Source organism: Triturus cristatus, chromosome 1_2 (assembly GCF_964204655.1).
Source record: "Triturus cristatus chromosome 1_2, aTriCri1.1, whole genome shotgun sequence".
NCBI classification, from domain to species: domain Eukaryota; kingdom Metazoa; phylum Chordata; class Amphibia; order Caudata; family Salamandridae; genus Triturus; species Triturus cristatus.
The window spans coordinates 214,143,723-214,164,506 of record NC_140580.1 but is presented as its reverse complement, the minus strand read 5'-3'; the positions used below and the strand labels follow the sequence as shown (position 1 = coordinate 214,164,506).

The 20,784-nt window shown below is 43.1% G+C and overlaps 1 protein-coding gene across 7 annotated transcripts in view; it reads right to left on the bottom strand.

Annotated features, from left to right (window-relative positions):
• The window catches only part of LOC146867066 (G2/M phase-specific E3 ubiquitin-protein ligase-like), a 501,947-nt gene that overhangs the window by 191,812 nt on the left and 289,351 nt on the right, over positions 1 to 20,784 (bottom strand). The gene's annotated exons all lie outside the window — the stretch shown is intronic.

Here is a 20,784-nt window from a genome sequence, read left to right as displayed (position 1 = left end):
CAATGTGGCGGCCATCTTTGACTGCCTTTCCATTAGTACAAGAAACCTGTCCATTTATTAAAAAGTGGTAAAGAAATGCTTATACGAGTCCAACCAGCAAGGCTGCATTCGGTACAATGAATCGTTATCTCGATTCTAAAAACGAGTTAATTTGGGTCTGCTCGAAAATAGAGGGGCTGGATACGGTCAAAGAATGGCGGCCATGATGGATGCCCCTAACACGAGAGCAAACGGGCCCCACTAACTTACCATCAGATAACGAAAGAAGACATCCAGTTAGTTTCAAACAGCCTGTCCATTCATTTGAAATAAGGATGAAAACACAGTAGCTAGGGTAGTAGAAGCCCTCTTAGATTTTAAAATAGAGTAACTCTCCGCACGTTTAAACACCTCAGCATATGCTGAAATACAATATGTCAAATCAGAGATTGACAAGAATCGGGCAATGCCGAAAAGATTCAGCATGACATAGTCTGGACCATATCTAATACCAGCCTAAAGGACAATACCTACAAATCCAACTTGTTGCAAGACAAAATAACCTCTGGTTAGATGTTCTATAGATTAGTGTTGAATAAAATGTAGCCCTAGGAAGTGATGTCTGTCGCTCAGATTACCCAGTAATGCCATGACCAAGGATTCATTAATTAAGAAGACGTTCCCATTCCTCCTTCGAGTTTAGACCATTGCGTACTGTATTGAACAGGGAAATATACCACTGTTCTCTTGCCTTTCTTTTTTGTTCCATGTTTCCTCCGCGACGGCCCATCCAGATTTTCTCTAAGATGAACCACTGAATGTCAGAATCACTATGGCCTGCTTCAATGTAATGGGCAACTAGGGGGGCATTTAATTTACCTGTACGTATCGCTGAACGATGTTCCTGTAGTCTAATGCGTAACTCTCTCCCTGTTTCGCCAACGTATCCCTTCCCACAAGGGCACCTGAGGAAGTACACAATATTCTTGCTCCTACAGTTGTTTAACGATTTTGAGAAGACCTTACGGCCATTGTATTCATGGCTGTTAGATACCAGGGATAGTGGGCAAACGTTACAAGACCCACATCTCACATTTCTGAGAGCATGAGTTCCATCTAGCGTACATTGAGCATTGCCCTGGTTCTCTCTGTATGTATGAACTAGCTCATTTCTCAGATTTCTATTTCTTTTGAATGCGAAAATAGGTTTATCCAGCTTTTTGTCCTCATCATTATTGATAATATGCCAGTTGCTGTTGATTACGTTTTTGATTCGATTACTAATGTGCGAGAACTGACTCACGAACACAAGCTTCTCAAACTCATCTTTGTCCTTCTTCGTCTTTGTCAGCATAGCCTCCCTGTTATAGAATCTTGCTCGCTTAAGTGAGTGCGTTATCAGTTTCCTGGGATAACCTCTCTCTAAGAATTTCTTTTTCATTGTATCTGCATGTTTATAGAAATCACCCAAATCAGAGCAATTTCTCCGCAAGCGGAGAAACTGACTAAAAGGTATATTGTCTCGTTGTGATTTAGGGTGAAAGCTCGAATAGTGAAGTAGGGTATTCTTAGCAGTTGGTTTGGTAAAAAGTTCCACTGCCAGACAACCCTCTACATCTTTAATACCAATGTCAAGAAACTCAATCTTATCCTTACTCCAATGCGATGTAAATTTGAGGTTGGGATCTCCAAGATTAAGCCACATTAGAAATTCTTCAAGGGTTTGGGTAGGACCGTCCCAGATAAAGAAGATATCATCTATATAACGATACCAGCCCACCACATTCTCAAAAAAGGGGGCTAGTTCGTTATAGATGTGTTTCTTCTCGAATTCGCCAACATAGAGGCAAGCCAGACTAGGCGCACAGGTAGCCCCCATGCTGGTGCCTTTCCTTTGTTTGTACAATTGATCCTTAAAGAGAAAGATGTTGTTCATTAGAACCATCCTGGCGCATTCCACAATGAAGTTCATTTCAGCACCTTCCAGATCGATATTTTCAATAGCTCTACGTACCACCTCAACCGTTTCACTCTGGGGGATATTCGTGTAAAGGGACTCAATATCAAGGGTGACAAGACACTGAGTCTCCCCACAGAATGGTCTACCCTCCAGTAGAGATATCATGTGCGCCGAGTCCCTAACATAGGACCTCAGACCCATGACAACAGGACGAAGGAAGTGATCAACATATTTACTGAGTGGCTCTGTAAGAGAATTGATACTGCTAACTATGGGTCTCATAGGAGGGTTAACTAGGTCCTTATGGATTTTGGGGAGACCGTACAGTGCAGGAATCCTAGGTTCCTCATTGTGTAGGAACTTATACTCATCTTCACAAATCCACTCATTGGTTTTTGCTTCATTTAGAAGAGAGCTGCAGTCTTTGGTAAGCTTGGCTAGTTGGTTTCTCGACACAGGCTCATAGTGTTCTATGTTAGCTAGCATAGCTAGCATTTTTTGTTCGTAATCAAAAGTATTAAGCACCACTACCCCTCCTCCCTTATCGGCAGGCTTGATAGTCAAAGTGACATCTTCCTTGAGGGTTTTTAGTGCATCTCTTTCTCCTTTACTAAAGTTTCTATCAAATTGCTTCAGGTTCTCTTGCAGAATATGTTGTATTCCGCTTTCTACTGATTTCTCAAAAATCTCATGATTTTTGTTTACCATCGCCAAAGTAGGAGTAAATTTGGATTTGGGTTTAAGACCGGAGGCATTGATATATTCCCTGGCCGGGCAATCTTGAAAAAATCTTTTCAATCTAATCTTCCTAAAGAAGGCACGTAGATCCTTTTCCAATTGGAATTTGTTGATATTAGTGGATGGAATAAAGCTAAGTCCTTTACTAAGCAACCTAGTTTCTATCTCCGTCAGGGTTCGATCTGATAAATTGATTACTGGTGTTCCGATTGACGCCAGTACCGTTGGTTTCTTGTTCTCAGATATTCCTGTTGTGGAGGCGGAGGACCCCGGAATTGTTGTCCTCTCCCTTGATTCGGATTGAATCGTTGACCCCTCCTTGCTCTTTGTCCTAAAAAAACAGGAGGACCCGAGTCGTTAAAATTACCTCTGCTGTTCTCATCCTCTTTGTGGACATTTTCTTCCTCGCTACTAGAGCCCGACGTATCTGAGAAAGTAACCTGTTTTCTCCCTCCTCTTTTGTAGATCGGTCTATTGTAAGGTCTTTCCCATCCCTGTTCCTGTTTCTGCTGATAGTATTTTTCATTCAGGTATGGATAGGCCAGTTCTGCACTAAATCTTTCAATGTCTTTTTTCAATTTATTGGTCTTTTTATTAAACAGATAGTCACTGTACCCTTCAATATCTTTATTAATCTCATCTAATTTTTTCTTGGCATCTTCAACCCCTGTACTCTCTTTTAGCTCTCTCTCTAGCTTCTCTATGGATTCTTTTTCAATGATGATCAGTTCCTGCGCTGTCTCAATAATTAAAAGCATCCAATCCCTACTACATCTATTTGCAATCTGTGTCCATACTTCTAAAAATTTTTTATTTTCAATAAAAAGACCTGGTTCATTGCGAACCTGTAAGCCAATCGGGATTGTACCTGCCTTAACATATTCTATGAGAAAATCTGCATGCGCTTCTGTTCGTATCAACTTCTTTTTTAGATTAACAAGCCTTCCCCAGTTTTCTCCTCTTCCTGACACCACAGTGATTTTGTTACCATTCTTTGTGTTCATGATTTTATTAAATTGATCATCACTAAAGCCAAAAGTCTTAAAGTGATCCATGGCTGGTAAGCTCGTGGAAAAAGCCAATAGAGGCAAAACTCTCCAGCCCAAGGGCTGTACTATAGATATAAAAATTAGGGAGAGAGGGGCCCCGTACCACAAAAGGGGTGGAGCACCAACCGACACAAGTCAAAACAATAATTCCCCTTTTGGAAAAGCAGAATTTGTCAACACATTCACAACTTCATACATTTGATCACCAGGACAAGACACCCAAAAATCCTCTCGATAACAGCCTGTATATAAAAAATGTTTCATATGTTTTTATTGTTATAAAATAGATCATATAATCAGTCACAAATTCATAAAAATACACAGTAAAACAACTGTGCATTGTTGTTTTTTATCTTAAACTTTTACATTGTTTTACTGTGTATTTTTATGAATTTGTGACTGATTATATGATTATATGATCTATTTTATAACAATAAAAACATATGAAACATTTTTTATATACAGGCTGTTATCGAGATGATTTTTGGGTGTCTTGTCCTGGTGATCAAATGTATGAAGTTGTGAATGTGTTGACAAATTCTGCTTTTCCAAAAGGGGAATTATTGTTTTGACTTGTGTCCCACAAGGACCCCCAGGGCCAAAAAAAGCATTTTTTTAAAAAAGCAATCGGCAAAATTCGCGCTGGGGTCGCAAATCCTACAGAGGAAATTTTAATCAGCTCCCGGGTGGACCAGGTCCCAGGGGCAATGCCAAAATAGTCCCCTTCAATCCTGAGGGTCCCTGGGCCCAACTAGCCCACTAGGTACCTCCAGTAAGCGCCACAGAGCTGCGTTGCAGAGAGGTGGTCCGAGGCCACGCCCCTTTTTACACCACTCTGAAAACGCGGCTTCTGGTGCACTGCTGGTGGGTGATGAGGTCCTCTTGTGTCCTAAGGACCTCAGGACACAAGTGGACTTCATCCTCCGAGCAGCAGTGCGCCAGAAGCTGCGTTTGCAGTGTGGTGTAAAAAGGGGCATGGCCTCAGACTACCTCTCTGCAACGCTGCTCTGTGGCGCTTACTGGAGGTATTTTATGCCGTCAGGTACATCATAAAGCACAAGGAAAGGTAATTACACTTCTAAATTCATACAGTATATTACAGTATACTCTTTAAGTTCACAAATGGCATTGGAAAAGGAAAGAGAAAAAAAAAGAAATACAACATCAAACACAGATTAACAAATTCCTATCCTACTTGCCGGCTCCCCGTGGTTTCCTTTAAGCCAGTTTGTCATGTGTGCCCAGATCTTACCCCCTTTCACTCTAGCTCGGTGGCCCTTGTTCTTATAGAGAGCCATTTCGAGAACATGTATATTCAATAAGCAATGTAGCCAAGCAGTATATACAGGGGGTTCCGAATCCTTCCATGCAGTAGCTATTAATAATCTTGGTACTGCAATTGTAACGAACACAAAGTCCCGATGTGCTGATGCTAACCCAATTAGGCTATCATATCCAAATAGCATCAGCGGGTGAGCTAATAGTAATCGCACAGTTAATTGATTTTTCCCAGAATTACTCTATACCCTTTTTTAACGAAATCAGGGATTTACATGAATAAAACATATGTATAGTATCGGCAGAGCTATGCTGACATCTAGGGCATTGACCAGTCTCTCGTTTCCCCCAGCTGAAATGTTTTGCAGGAGTATAATAAAAGATAAACAGGATTTTGTAGTTTTGCGCTTTAAGGTTTGCTGCCAAAAATATATGTTTCCCCAATTCTAATGAGATATCAAAATCGATGGCATCATCCCCTATTTTTGATGCCCACCTTGTCTCAGTTTTACCAGAATCGTCGGGTATTGTTTCCATCAGTATATTATAAAATTCCCCAATCCGCCCACCCCCCTGATATAGCTTGTCCATTAGGGGTATTGATCGAAGGTTATCAAATCTAACAGCTGAAGTTTTTAATCACCTCCTTATTTGGATATATTTAAAACAAGATCTGCTGTTAATCCCAAATTTCAGAACTAATTCCGGGAAGGATAGTATTTCTAATTTATCACTGAGTAAACTCTCTACTCGATGGATACCAGCCTGTGCCCAATCTCCGGACATACCATCCGATAACCCCGCTGGAAAAATCGAAGATCCCCATAAGGGGGTATATCTATTGCATTTGGAGATTTTCATAATCTTACTTACTTTTATCCATACCATTCTGGCTGCTTTCAAGCACTTAAAGCGGACCTTTAGGGCTTGAGCTGTCTTTGAGAAAGTCCTGTTGCTTCCCCCAATAGCTAGATGGTATATAGATGGTAAGCCATCCTCCCATGCAGAGCTATCTGCTCCCAGCAGGGCACCCATTTCTTGCAGAAAAGCTGCCCAATAATAAAAAAGTAAGTTTGGAGCAGCCCAACAACCACCTCATTCTCGCGGAAGGGTTAATGTTCTTAAAGCGCACCTAGTTTTTTGATAATTCCATATAAAATGTGAAAAAATAGAGTTCATTTTCTGGAATGTATTACCAGACAGTTCTAAGGGGATGGAGCGGAATAAGTATAATATTCTGGGAAAGATCTTCATTTTTTAAACATTTACTCTACCCACTATCGTTAAGTGCAGCATATCCAACCATCGGAGCTCGGAGGTAACCTTCTCCAACACTAGATCAAGATTGTTTGCCCACAGTATATCTAGATCAGGTCCTATCCTTCCCCCTAAGTATGTTGCTGATTCCGTCTGTCTGATCTTGTAGATTCCACTGTTCTGTACAGATTATCTGCGTCTTTCCCTTGTTCAGACAGTAACCTGACCTGCTCCCAAATTTCTCAGCCATACTCTCAAATTCTAATATTGCTGTTGCTGGGTTTGATGTAACCACAGAGATATCGTCCGCGTAGGCAAGTACCTTTGTCTCATAGCCATTTGTTTTGAAAGGTTTGATCGCAGAGTGCTGAATTATCTGGTTAGTGAACGGATATAGATATATGGTGAAGAGAATTGGGGAGCACAGACATCCTTGTCTAATACCTCTTGCCACCCCTATTGGGTCTGATGTCTTCCCCATCACCTGTAACCTGGCATAGGGTTTATGATACATCGCCTGAATAGCTGTAATCATTTTAGGGCCTAACCCTCTCTCCACTAAGGCTCCCCACAAATATTGCCATGTCACCCTATCGAAAGCCTTCTCGGCATCCAAGAGGATCACAGCCAGTCCACCCCCCCTAGCCCCGGTTATATCCAACAGAGATATTACCCGTTGTATATGGTCCGTAGTTCTCCTGCCGGGTACGAAGCCATGTTGCCATGGCGAAACCAGTCTGGCTATGACCCTCTGAAGCCGAGTCGCTAAAATTTTGGAATACACCTTCGCATCTGAATTTATCAATGAAATGGGGCGATATGAGCCAGGCAGTGTCGATGGTTTTCCCTTCTTATGAAATATTATGTTGTCCGTTTCCTGCCAAGACTTGGGAGGGATTCCTCAATATTGAACATATAAAAAAAGATCATGGAGTAGTACAGCCAGATCAGCTTGGAGAATTTTGTATATCTCCACTGGGATTTTATGTGGGCCTGCTGCTTTCCCAGAAGAAAGGGAGTTTAAGACCGACACAGTTCCTTCCAGCGTGAACTCTTCTTCCAGCTCAGAGCATATAGCAGGATCTAATCTGCTAAACTGTGGATACTCCCCTATGGTAACTGGTTGATTATAACTGGGATCCAATTGATACAACCTATTATAGAACTGTTAAAAAACCCCCATTATCTTGGCAGAGGTAATTTCCATCTGCCTCTCGGAGATTTTAATTTCCGCTATATTATTATGAGCGACCTTTTGGCTAATCCTAAGGGCCAAAAGTCTACCCGTCTTTTCCCCACATTCTTATAGCTCTTTACAATGCATTTGATACACCTGAGCAACTTGAATCTGATTTAAACTATTTAGCTCTGTTTTAACAATGATTATCTGGTTCTTAACCACAGTTAATCTGGCTGGTTCCCCCTGATGTAGCAAATTGATGTGTTCTGTCTCTAATTGTGCCAGCCAGGTCATCAGGGAATTGATCTGACTCCTCCGTAGCTTCCACTGCTGGCCTACATAGCTTATTATTTCCCCCCTTAAACACCCTTTATACATATCCCACACAATCGTATGGAAGGCACTATATCGATTGATTAAAAAAAAAATTCTATACCAACTTTTCATATATTTAATAAAATCCTCATCTACTAACAATTTCCTATCAAAAGACCAGGTGCGGAGTTGCCTTTCCGAACCTTGACGCGTTATTTCTAGCAACAGTGGGTTGTGGTCTGAAAAGATTTGTGGCATCTTTGTTATCTCAACCACCCCCAGAATACTAGCTGAAGCCAGAAAGTAGTCTAAATGAAGTTATTTTTGATGGGGGCATGAAAAGTATGAATAGCCTGGATCTACATTGTGCTTAGCTGCCCACACATCTACCAGACCATGACTGGATTTGAGGTTATTTATGGCCCGGTTGACCTGGGGTTTTCTTCCCTTATATTTCAACCCCATCTCACTTGAAATCCCAAGGTGGATATTAAAGTCTCCACATACTATTAGCAGGGTTGGCCATGCAGCAAGCTCCAACTCTAATTCTTCCCAGATCTCGCGATCGTCCTGGTTTGGAGCATAAATTACCCTAACCGTCAGCCCCGTACTTAAAGTAACAAGTGCCTATCGGCCCCATTTATCCGCCAGAGTACGTTTACTAATACCCGCTTGCCATTTGATAAATATTGCTACTCCCCTAATCATGGAGGTCTGTGTGGATCAAACTACCAAATCGTATCCTATTATCTGGAGGACGCCCTTATTATTCCATGGGATATGGGTCTCCTGTAAGCAAATAATTTCGAGGTTAATGAAACGCAGGATCTTGAATATCTTAGCTCTTTTTGCTCTGTCGTTCAGACCTGCCACATTGACTGAACAAGTCTGTAGTTTATCCATACCCTTCTCCCAAAATGAGCCATCTGTTTAGTCTACCATTCAATTTTTTATCTATTCTTTCCTTTTCTTCAATCTCCTCAATTTGCTGCACCTAAGCTGGCTTTTCATCCCCTTGCTCCCAGTCCTACCCCACCCCTCCTTCCCCCCACCTCCCCTGACCCCCCTCCCACCTCTCCCACCCTTCGTCCCTCCCTTGAAAGGTACTAGACTGATGGTCTAGTAAGGATGATGCGGCTCTCTGTATGATCCGTGAATCCCCTCCCCTTTTTCGTTAATAATTCCAAAAACATCAATATATCCCCACTTCATATATCAAATATATCTTAAACCACACCCCTATATCATAATACACCCACCGTACTGCTGCCCACCATCACCCACTACTAATCAAATGCAAAAACAGAAATAAAGCAACCAGCATGCCCACCAACCATATCCACAAAAAAGAGAAAGAGGGAGAGAAAAAGAGGTCTCTTAGCAGTCTCCGATTCAGTTTCATGAAACCTATGCAGGCCCAGCCTCCTTAGACTTTCCTATTTAATTCATCCAGAAATTCTTTTGCTTTTATTTCTGATGTGAAGTAGCGGACACTATCCCCAATTACAACTTTTAATTTTGCCGGGTTCAAGAGGTAGGCCTGGGCTCCCTTTTCTTGAAAAGAGTTTATCATCTGCCGTAACCTCCATAGCCTTTCAACCGTCACATGACAGAAGTCAGGTCTTGTGAAGAACTCGACATCATCCAGCCAGCGTTTGAAATCTGGTCTGGCCTTTAAAAAATAATCTGACGAACAAGATAGTTTCCTAAAAACACTAGCACTGCTTCATCACCAAGGGGACCCGGTGTGCTTGTTGGATTTCCTGGGCCCAGTTCCAACCTTCAACCTCCGGAAATACCTTGGCTAAAAGATCGACCATGTAGCGATGGATCCCCTTTGTCCTCAGGAATACCCAGAAACCGCAGATTGTTTCTTCGTTGTCGGTTTTCTTGATCCTATAGCTTCCACTGCACATCTATGAGTCTAGCCTCAAGTGATGTAGTCTGCAGCTGCGTTGACACCATTTCGGACTCAATAATACCAGTTCATGTTTGAAGATCAGTTAAACGATCTGAGATTTAGCTGCATACTTTGGCGATTTTGCGAACTGGGCCTTGAACTTTTCGAATAGCAGCTTGGGAGCGCCTGTTTTCATGTCTAGACTCCTCACGATGGGCCATGACTGATTGTAAAATTGCATCCAACGTTGCTGTGGGCACTACTTCCGTATTGAGGGGAGATTTAGTTGCATCCCCCACTAGCAAGCTAGAGTGTGAGTAATCCCAGTTCAGATCTTGCTCTCCCAACTTAGATCGGGCTGATAGAGACACTGTTTTCTTCGACCTCCGTAGTGTTGCAGCGGAATCCCTTCCACTAGTATCATGGGGGCTTTCACTTTCTTCTTATACTTCGCTACCACTTGTCGAGAATGCCGATCCGACCACTGATTCTGTGTCTTCTGACATTGAGTAAAAATAGTCCGTTGCTTCTATATCCGTTTCTTTCCCCTGCTGAATCTTTTGTGCAAAGAGTTTGGACCGTGCTTGAAGTGAACCGTCAACCATAGCGCCTGTTGGCTGTATTTTTTTTCTTTGCATAGAATTTTCAAAGCTTTTATCTTTATAGATGGATTGACCTAACAATGAGTTTTTACTTGGCTAAGCTCCTGCCTGAGTTGTCTGGGCTATGTTATTATTGCACTGGGTTCGCATGTCCTCTGCCTGCTGTGTATAATCTCCTCTGTCCTGCCCTCCCTCTTCAATAGCAATAGCAATAGCATCTACAATGCTTTTCTCCACCTGATCCCCCCAGGTTTCATTAGTCTCCTTTGAACCTGATTTTGCAGAGTTAGTTACATTTGGGACACCCGGTGTATCGGGTACCTCGGGTATGGCAAGCGTGATCGGGCCAGCTCCCCGCAACTCCTCTGTTACCTGCCCAGATTCTGCAGTAGTTAGGGGTCCAGAACCTTGTTGGGCCAAGTCACCTTTCACTGCCCCGTCTCCACCTCATTAGGCACCTCTTTCGATTCATCCTTGTTAACGCTAGCCTGCATCTGCTTCGTCTGCTTCTCGTACCTCTTTGATCCGGCAAACAGTTCCACAATTGTCGGACCGGCCGGACGTTGGAGCGGCAGTGTTTTTACTGGAGGATCCTTCTGGGTCAGATTTTGACCTCGTTGTCCGGGCACTCGAGTCGTTCTTGCTCCCAAACCCGTCACGGCCATGCAATTCTCCAATGTTCGGGACTTCACCGGTGTTACAGTTACGGTTGCAGTTGCGACCCTCAGAGGTGGGCTATTCACTGTCACGTTCTTTCCAGCTTTTGCCTGTGTTGTCATCAGAGGCCCCTTTAGCTTCATTTTCTTTAGACCCCCACAGCGTTGCTCTCTCAAAAAATCGGGCGGAAATCCTTGCCACTCACCTCCAGTACTGCAGCCGAGTCTCAAAGACTGCCAGATCCGCCTGCAGGTACGGGCCAGTTCTTGTTGTAGATCCTCTTTTTCTGAGAAATATGCTCTGTGATTGATCTTATCTTCTATAATCTTGACCAGCAGGTTCAACATTGATAGGATCATCCTCCAAACACCAAGTACCTCCAGTCAGCACCACAGAGCTGTGTTGCAGATAGGTGGTCTGAAGGCACGCCCCTTTTAACACCACTCTGCAAACACGGCTATATATATTCACTGAAAAAACCATAGCTTTCAGGAGCGTTATAGTTAGCTGGATTTTTCACTCGTACAAAACCATTGAAATTCCCCCATTATAGTTAGTTCAACTAACTATAACTCGCGTGCCCGCAATGCACTGCTGATGACGTCACATATTACATCACTCATGACATGGTCAGTGACATCACTCATGACATCACTGATGACATCTCAAATGACATCACTGATGACATCACTGATGACATCATCCAGTGAATGTGTGTTTTTCTGAAAATTACATATGTTTTATATTATGTTTTATATATGTATATCTCAAGGTCGATTGAAGAATAAATGGGTATATAAGTGTCTAAATGGATGATTTATTTTTGAAAAATTGATTGTATAACTGACTGATTAAGTGTATCTTAGTGAATACATGGCTTAGTGAGTAATGTTTAAATATGTAAATTACTGTATCAGTCTCTCACTTTGTGTATAAGTGACTGCATGGGTTGGTGAGTAGCTACATGAGTGTCTATATAGGTTATTAGTTGGTTTTTTGAGTATCAGTATGAGTGTCTGAGTGTCTGTATTGTTTGGTGGGGGGTATTACGTAGTGCATAGGTGCATGAATGAGTGACTCACTGTTTGTATGTGTTGAAGACAGCATGTGTGCAGAACTGTATGGGTGGATGAGTGTGTGCATGGGTGTGTTAGTGAGTGAATGACTGTCTCAATAGTGTCTTTATGAGTAACTACATATGTTTTAAACTAGTATATGTGACTATTGGTGTATATAAGTGAGTATATGTGAGAGTGAGAGATTGGAAGAGTTCCTGTATGAACAAGTATGTGTTTCTATAAGTGATTGTTTAAAAGACTAAGTATGTGTAAGTTTCTGTAGAAGTAAGTGTGCTGGTGTGTGTATAACTGTTTATGCAAGTAAATGGATGTTTGATTCTTTATTAGCATGAGTGAATATGTGTGTGAGTAACTCTATGGATGAGTGGCGTTGTGTAACAAGATGTATAGGTGTATGAGTACATATGATGAGTGAGTACATGTATGAGTGACTGTATAGGACTGTTGGTGAATGAGTGGATGTGTATGTGGATTTTAGAATTACTGAATAGGTTGTTGTATCTGGTATTGGTATGTCCATTGTTTTGAAAATTTTAGTTTCTATTTTTGAATGTGTGTATCAAAGGTTATATTAGGGGGAGAGGAGCTTTGCCACTCTATCACAAGGATGATGTCATGAGTGATGTCATCAGTGATGTCATTTGAGATGTCATGAGTGATGTCACTGACCACGTCATGAGTGATGTAATATGTCACGTCATCAGCAGTGCATTGCGGGCGCGCGAGTTATAGTTAGCTGAACTAACTATAACGGGGGAATTTCAATCGTTTTGTATGAGTGAAAAATCCAGCTAACTATAACGCTCCTGAAACCTATGGTTTTTTCAGTGAATTTTTAAGGTTTTTTAAATGCTAATTCCTAACTATAACGTGCCTGAAACCTATGGTTATTTCAGTGAATTTCAAAGGTTTTTTAAATGCTAATTTCTAACTATGCCTACAGAGATAGGACATGTGAAGAAAGAAGAAAAAACGCGCAGAAAGAAAAAAAAGAAATGCAGAAAGAAGCAACAGAAGTCCTCAAAGACAAAGAAAAGTTAAGGAAGAAGGATGACATGCAGAAAGAACAAACAGAAGAGCAGAAAGAAGCCTTGTTGCAAAATCATCCTGTACCCTCAACTTTTTCAGACGGACACTGGTGGTAACTGAGTCTGACTAACCAGTCCTAGAGCCAGTGCTATGATAAAAGACACTCAGAATACAGTGAAAACACCTACATACACTAGGGAACACTATGCGTTGGGGTCCCCCTGTGATTAGCATGACCTCCTCTGTAAGCCCCTAGTATATAATAGGCCAGGGGATTAAAACTACCCCTTAAAACGCGCCACAGGGCGTGTTTGCACACATCACCTCAGGCTCCGTCCCCTCCATTCCCCACTGTGTAAACACGCCCTGTGGCCATTTTAAGTTGGGAGATTAAGTCCCCTTGAATCCTGAGGGTCCCTAGGGTCCAACTAGTCCACTAGGTACCTCCAGTAAGCGCCACAGAGCTGCGTTGCAGAGAGATGTAAAAAGGGGCACGGCCTAGACCACCTCTCTGCAATGCAGCGCAGTGGCGCTTACTGGAAGAACCTGGTGGGCTAGTTTCCCCAACTTAAACATGCCACAGGGCGTATTTGCACACGTTAACTCAGGCCCCGTCCCCTCCCTTCACCACTGTGTATTCACACCCTGTGGCCATTTTTAGTTGGGAGATTAAATTCATTTGAATCCTGAGGGTCCCTAGGGTCCAACTAGCCCACTAGGTACGTCCAGTTAGCGCCATTGCAGAGAAGTGTAAGAAGGGGCACGGCCTGCACCACCTCTCTGCAACGCAGAACAGTGGTGCTTACTGGAAGCACCTGGTGGGCTTGTTGGCCCCCAGGGTCCCTCAGGATTGAAAGGGAATTATTTCCCCAACTTAAAACGCGCCACACATCACCTCAGACCCTGTCCCCTCCCTTCACCACTGTGTAAACGTGCCCTGTGGCTGAGAGGCTTGAATTCTAAGGGTCCCTAGGGTCAAACTAGCCCACTAGGTACCTCCAGTAAGGGCCACAGAGCTGCGTTGCATAGAGGTGTAAAAAGGGGCATGGCCTCACAACACCTGTCTGCAACGCAGCTCCCTGGTGCATACTGGAGATACCTGTTGGGCTAGTTGTCCCTCAGGGACCCTCAGTAATGAAGGGGAATTAATTCCCCAACTTACAACTGGCCAGGGGGCGCATTTGCAGAGTGCTGCAAGGAGGGGGCATGGCCTCCGGCACAATGCCGGTCTTTTATTTATTTTATTTTTTTAAGAAGGAGGGCTGTGTGGCCCCCCTTCTTTTTCTAATTTATTGGCCCCGGGGACCCCATCCCCCAGGGCCTGCAAATAAATTTGGAAGGGGGCTGCGTGGCCCCCCTCCCAAGGCCTTAATCGGCCCTGGGGACCCCAACCCCTGGGTCATGGCCTTTTTTTTTTTAATTCTTTAGGAGGGGGGGGCTGCGTTGCCCCCCTTCTCAGGCCACTAATGGCCCCAGGGACCCCATCCCCCGGGGCCGGCCTTTGTTTTTTAATATTTTAAAAAAATATATATTTATAGAAACACCTAGGACATGCTGGACAAACCGTATGTACCTATCACCATGACGATTTGCGTGATATTCATTAAAAGACGACTATGCATACAATGAATCCACGTGGAATGTATTTACACCGCTAGTGAAGCTCTGACGTGTCTGACGCCCTACCGTGCCTAATCCCGGCTCCCCCACTGGTGGGTACTCTCCAAGTAGACACCTTTGTCGTTTATTTATACAAACATGGGTAGCTATTGACGGGCACATTTAATACACATGCACACCAAGCCATTCAAATGGGATTTGACAATAATTCGACCAAACTATGCAAGAAACCCCCCTCACGGTTAATAAAATACACATCCACCACCGGATGTGTAATACTTTTTATTTTACTCTCTGGAAAGGAGACGAACCTTACTTGAGAGTCACAGCGTGCTCCTGGCTGAGCCCAATGCTGTGTTACACCCACCAGTGCCCGCTGAGTGCCACACACCTCTGTGTTGTATTCCACCAGCTAGTGCGTATGCTATGACACTCTCTAGCCCATGTGCACTGTAACACCACCCCGTGAATATGTCATGCCACACTTGGATTCGCACGGGTTATATTGCCCCATCTAACGTGCCTTCCTCTATGCCTATGTTATAACGCACAGCGCTATGCCATACATATTACAATCTGGGATCCATATCTTTGTCACAGTGCATATGCAATGTTACACTCCCCAGCACATATTTTACATTACAACTTTAGAGACTAGTTAGGTTACACAACACTGCCCTGTGCATATTACACTCCAAGGCGCATATCGCATAGCACGCGCTAGTGCCTGTGCTATCTTGCGCTCTCCAATGAATCTGTCATTGCGCACAATGTATTGCATATTATATTTCACGCCCTGGTTCATCTTATATCACACTTTTTGGTCCATAGTTTATACCATATACTATATCTAGTTTTCATTTTCAATCGTGTTCTCAGGACTATGTTCTATATAACACTGCGTCCACCTACACTTTTCACGGGCATTACATTTTTTGATGGGGGGTGGAGGGTCAGGGGGTGTTTCTGCCAAGTGAGCCCGGAGTCACAGTCACAAACGTCCTCTTCTTCCTGAATAAAAGTGAGATTATGCTGCATACTTGTTCATATTTTAAGTAGTTTGCACAGACACACATTTTAAAACCAATAAAGTTCCTAATACCCACCTTCTCTGAGCAGTTACCTTGCTGCCCCATCCACCTCCTCCCTATCCTCTGTGTCTGAATCCATGGACTAACCTCCTCCCTCCTGCCATGCATGGTCTGATGTGCTGCCACTGCCCTCCATTTAGCATGATGTACCAGTCAACTCCTCCTGCCCTCCATTGCCCAAATCTATGGCCCATCATTGACCTGCTGCTTAGCCTCTGTGCTTAGCTTGTTGCCCCTATTCTCCTTCCCCCTGCTCTCCGATGTCTTTGTGCATGGCCCTGCTCCATCCTTTTTGCCCACCATTTTCCATGGACCTGCCACTCCTATCTACTCTGAGTGTTCTGTTGAGTTGCCAACCCCCTCCCACCTGCCTAGCATTGTCAGATGACTGTAACCTGTCCCTGCCCCCTCTACCCTGCCTGTCCACATGCCATGCCCCTATCCCCTTCCTCCTGCCCTCCATGGTCCATTTTACTGCTACAACCTTCTGCCCTCCCTGGTCTGTTGTGCTGCAACTGCTCCTCCTGCCTGCCCCACGCGGTCTGTTGTGAAGCCCCTTCCCCTCCACTCTCTTGTCTGTGCCCCGGTCCTGACCCTCCCTTCTATCCTCCACGGTCCTTTGTGCATGCCCCTGCACCCTCCTTCTTGCCCATCATAGCCATTGTGCTGCTACTAGCCCTCCCGCTTGCCCTGCATGGTCTTCTGTGCTGCCATGGCCCCTCCCACCTTCCATGTGTGGTCAGCTAGCTGCCCCTGACCCCCTCCCACCTTCCCTCCATGGTCTGTGTGTATGCCATCATAGTCTCACTGTTGCTCTCCATGGTGTGTCTTGTTTCTAGTGCCCATCCTGCCTGACCTCCATGGTCATCTTGCTGCTCCTGCCCTGCCCCCTTGCCCCCAGCCCTCTGTTTCCATGTGCAGACCCCTATTCCCTCCCTCCTGGCTTGTCTGTTCCATTGTAATGCCCCTGATCCGTCCCTCCTGCCCTTCATGGTCTGTTATGCTGCAGCAATCTCTCCTGTCTGTCCATTATGGTCAGCTAGCTACCATTGCCTCTTTCCCCTCTGTTCTCTGTTGTCCATGTGCATGGTCCTGTCCCCTCCCTATTGCTTTCTATGGATTGTTATGCTGCACTCACGTCCCGCATGCCCTGTGTGGTGTATTGTGCTGCTGCAAACCCTGATTCCTGCCCTATAGGGTCAGTTTGGTGCACCTCTCCATGTCCCTCCTGTCCTCTGTTATCCGAGTCCATGTCCCTACCCCAATTCCTCCTGCCAACCATGATCCAATGTACCATACTTGCGAACATTTTGAACTTGGTAAGAGGGAGATATGGAAAAAAACTGGGGTATTGATTTTCCACTTTGAATTACATTGAAAAAGAGGAGATTGTAGACAGGAGACAGGTCAAATAAAGCCCATTTGAGCTTAAAAACATTGGACGTTTTCTGGCTGAAACGGGTCTGTTGGCATGTATGGTTGTACTACCACTGCCTCTTCCTTCTGCCCACAATGGTCTATTATATTGCCATAGCCTCTCTTGCCAGTCCTGTATTGGTGGTTTCTTGCCCCTACCCCCTTTCCACTGCCCTCCATAGTCTGTTGTGCTGCCACTGCCCTTCCTGCCTGCTCAGTGTGGTCAAATTGTTACCTCTGCACCCTCCTACCTGCCTTCAATTTTCAGAGTCCGTGCCCCTGTCCTCTGCCTCTCAACAGTATCCCTATGAACAACTAGATTGCTAACATTCTATATTTATAACAAAAGTGTGGAACGGCTGACGTCATCTTGTTGTAATCAAAACTGTAATACCTAGAGCATTTCCTTTAGAAATTACATATATGAGAGGGTCTTATTTGCATCAAAATTATGGTTAGTACTCTAAAAAACTAAAATGAGGACATATTTTCTGAGTTTTCAAATAGCGACAAAGAAATTTTACATTATTTGTAATCTTTATGTTTTTTTATCCAGTTGACCACTTGCTTAAATGTTGCACTTAGGGGAGAGGATGTGGTGTTACTTCAAGAGCTGCAGACTTTGCAACTGGGGAACCAGGTTGGAGTTTCTGCTTCAGCTCAACTTTCTGTGATTCTGGTCAAATCACTTAATCTCCCCATGTCTACAACCAAAATGAATTTGATCTTGTGTGATTTAAGCAATGCTCATGTAAAGCACTCCAATACCTGACAAGTCTGCACTATATAAAACTGCAAATACACAAAAAATAAGTGTTTTGCACGCTTCTGTCATCGGGCTACATGTGGGCTACATCTGGGTGATATATGTGCTGCATTTGGGCTCTTTTGTCTCTGGTGGCCATCTTGGGAGATTTATTTGTTATGAAGTTTCCTAATTTCCTCATTTACTGCAGTCTCCTCAGTAGGAAATGCTTTCAGTTTTTTACTTTGATTCCATCAAGAAGGTATTCAGATATGTCACACATTTGCCATAAATTCTGAATGTTAGCACTCTTGTTGCTCATTAGATCACTGTAGTAAAGCTACTGCTCACCACAGATGTCTGCTGCTGGTATTAAAAGTGCATGTTTCAGTCTGCATATCAGAATTATTTAATGAAATAGAAGAGGATTTGAGAAGTCACTCAAAATGTGCCCTAATTTTTCTTTCTTCAGCACTAATCATAATTTCTATGGCAAAATGAACCCCCTCATTGTGTTCCTTTTTAAATTAAATGTTTTAAGTGTAACCAGTTTATTCCAATCAAGATGGCTTCAGGTGTGCCATACTTTTGTCATATGTAAGACAGTAAGCGCTCTAATTGTTCTTAAGAACACTCTGGGACATTCTGTCATTGGGCTATACTTGTGTTACATCTGGGTGATATTTGGGCTACATTTGGGCTCTTTTGTCTCTGGTGGCCATCTTGGGAGATTTATTTGTTATGAAGTTTCCTAATTTCCTCATTTACTGCAGTCTCCTCAGTAGGGAATACTTTCAGTTTTTTACTTTGGTTCCATCAAGAAGGCATTCAGATGTGTCACACATTTGCCATAAATTCTGAATGTTAGCACTCTAGTAGCTCATTAGATCACTGTAGTAAAGCTACTGCTCACCAGGGAAGTCAGCTGCTGGTATTCAAAGTGCATGTTTCAGTCTGCATGTCAGAATTTGTTTATGAAATAGAAGAGGATTTGAGAAGTCAAAATGTGCCCTAATTTTTCTTTCTGCAGCACTAATCGTAATTTCTATGGGAAAATGAACCCCCTCATTGTGTTCCTTTTTAAATTATATGTTTTAAGAGTTACCACTTTATTCCAATCAAGATGGCTTCAGGTGTGCCATACGTTTGTCATAAGTAAGACTGTTAGCGCTCTAGTTGTTCATTTGAACACTCTGGGACATTCTGTCATTGGGCTGTACTTGGGCTACATCTGGGTGATATGTGTGCTACATTTGGGCTCTTTTGTCTCTGGTGGCCATTTTGGGAGACTTCTGTGTTATGAAGTTTCCTAATTTCCTCATTTACTGCAGTCTCCTCAGTAGGAAATACTTTCAGTTTTTTACTTTGATTCCATCAAGAAGATTCAGATGTGTCACACATTTGCCATAAATTCAGAATGTGAGCAGTCTAGTTGCTTATTAGATCACTGTAGTAAAGCTACTGCTCACCAGGGAAGTCTGCTGCTGGTATTGAAAGTGCATGTTTCAGTCTGCATGTCAGAATTTTTTAATGAAATAGAAGAGGATTTGAGAAGTCACTCAAAATGTGCCCTAATTTTTCTTTCTGCAGCACTAATCATACTTTCTATGGCAAAATGAACCCCCTCATTGTGTTCCTTTTTAAATTAAATGTTTTAAGAGTTACAACTTTATTCCAATCAAGATGGCTTCAGGTGTGCAAAACGTTTGTCATAAGAAGGACTGTTAGCGCTCTAGTTGTTCTTTAGAACACTCTGGGAAGCTGCAGTAGAACACAAAGGAATCAACTGACAGTCTCTGCCCTTGTTGGATGTACATGTTTTACTGAGAATGTCAGACTTCATTCTCACATGACTGAGAAAGATAATGTGAATTTACAGAAAGTATGCTCTCAGTTTAGCTTATAGATCACCTTCCAAACCTCTGTGGGAAAAGCATGAGAAAATAGTTTTCTCTCAAACATGATTCATGATATCACAGCAGAAGGCTTTTTCACATGGTAAGATCACCTTAGAACACACCACAATTCCTAAAATGAGTATGGTACCATCAACAAATGATTTATAATGTAACTAAAGTCTTAAAACCTTCTATTAACTGCAATGCTTTTGAATGAGGTGCTATCATGTATATTGGTCCCAAGATGGCTGCCAACACTTCTTGGATGAAGTGCTGACAGCCAATCAGATCTCACGATGAGATGTGTGGTTTGGCTCCGCCCAGATATATATGTGATTTTACTTTTGATTTTTTCAGGAACTACTAAACAGATTCACACCACTTAAGCAAAAGGCACGAGTCTGAACTGCGGACTACCTCTTTGCCAAATTTGGTGTAATTCCGTTCAGCACTTCGGGCTGTAGCTGCGTCAACAGCTCCTACGGGAAAATGCATGGGGAAAACGTGTTTTGGGACCCCCTTTTTTCTCGGCCCCCGCTTGACGAATCACTGTGAAATTTTCAGGATAGGAGCGGACCGGAGCTGGCCAAAAGTTTGGAAAATTACGTGAAGATTCATCAATCGACGCCAACGTTATTCCAAATAGAATGTTGCGGATTTCCTATGGAAAATAGGTCCTAACTATAACTACCTACTGGTGACTTACACACACACACATATATATATATATATATATATATATATTCACTGAAAAAACCATAGGTTTCACACATGTTATAGTTAGCTGGACATTTTACTCGTAAAAAACCATTGAAATTGCCCCGTTATAGTTAGTTCAGCTAACTATAATTCGCGCGCCCGCAATGCACTGCTGATGACGTCACATATTACATCACTCATGACATGGTCAGTGACATCACTCATGACATCACTGATGACATCTCAAATGACATCACTGATGACCTCACTGATGACATCATCCAGTGAATGT